Here is a 1,314-nt window from a genome sequence, read left to right as displayed (position 1 = left end):
AAAGAGAAAGGCATCGGCAAGAAGTCCAGCTGGCACTATTGTCAGTAAGGCTCTTAGCTGACACTAAAGTTGTGGTCAGAGCAGTTCGCAGTGAATGGGCACAAGGTTCAAAACACTGAGGTAATTTCAGAGCTTATGCCTCATCTTCCCAGAGCCCCATCTGAACTCTGCCAGTGCCTGTATTTACTAATGAAAGGCTAGAAGCCCACAGTCTGCAGGGGCTGTGTAGCAAGCCACCCGGCTCGGGGTTACAAGCACCTCTAAGTCTGTAAAGCTTTACCCTCTTCACCTCTGTACTGTGTATTGGGGGGCTAATGGAGTGGCTTCTCTGAGAAGCAGCTAGGAACTTCCCCTATGTCCAGTAGGGCCAATGCCAGCCAACTCCAAGATGGACCTGTCCCTGGCCAAGGCTGAGCAACAGTGGTAGAACCACTGGGGTAATATATTCAAGAAGGGGGGGGGAACCTGCTGTGCAACAGCAGCAGGAGAGAGTGGAATAAGAATGTGCAAGACAAAACTCTGCAGGCACCAAAGTCAGTGAAGAAAGAGGGGGAGAAGGTCCTCCAGGCACTGGAGCAGAGATTTGCCTGCAGACCATGGTGAAGACCATGGTGAGGCAGGCTGACCTCCTGCAACCTGTGAAGGTTAGTAGTGGAGCAGATTTCCACCTTCAACCCATGGAGAACCCCATGCTGGAGCAGGTGGTTGTGCCTGAAGGAGACTGTGATTCCGTGGAAAGCATGTGCTGGAGCAGGCTCCTGGCAGGACCTGTGGACTCAGGAGCCACTGCAACAAACCACTACAACAGGTTTTCTGGCAGGACTTGTAACCCCATGGGGGACCCACACTGGGGCAGCCTGTTCCTGAAGGACTACACCCCATGGAAGGGACCCATACTGGTGGGAAGGACTCACACTGGAGAACTCTGGAGAACTCCCCTGTGAGTGACCCTATGCTGTAGCAGGGGACAAGCATAAGGAGTCCTACCCCTGAGAAGGAAGGAGCACCAGAGATGCTGCTGAATGAATTGATAAGTGATGAATTGACCAAAAACCTCATTCCTCATCACGCTGTGCTACCAGCAGGGGAAGGAGGTAGAGAAAATCGGGAGATAAGGTTAGGAAGAAGGGAGGGTGTTGGGGGGTAGGGTGTTTTAAGATATGGGGCTTATTGCTCTTTATCCTACTCTGATTTTAAGGGCAATAAATTAATTTCCCAAGTTAAGTCTGGCTTTGCCTGTGACAGTAAGCGGTGAGTGATCTCTCCCTGTCCTTATCTCAACCCATGAGCCTTTCATTACATTTCCTCTCTGTC

The sequence above is a fragment of the Merops nubicus genome, unplaced genomic scaffold (genome assembly GCF_000691845.1).
Source record: "Merops nubicus isolate BGI_N331 unplaced genomic scaffold, ASM69184v1 scaffold3342, whole genome shotgun sequence".
NCBI lineage: Eukaryota > Metazoa > Chordata > Aves > Coraciiformes > Meropidae > Merops > Merops nubicus.
The sequence above is the reverse complement of the archived record's forward strand: the minus strand, read 5'-3'. Positions refer to the sequence as shown.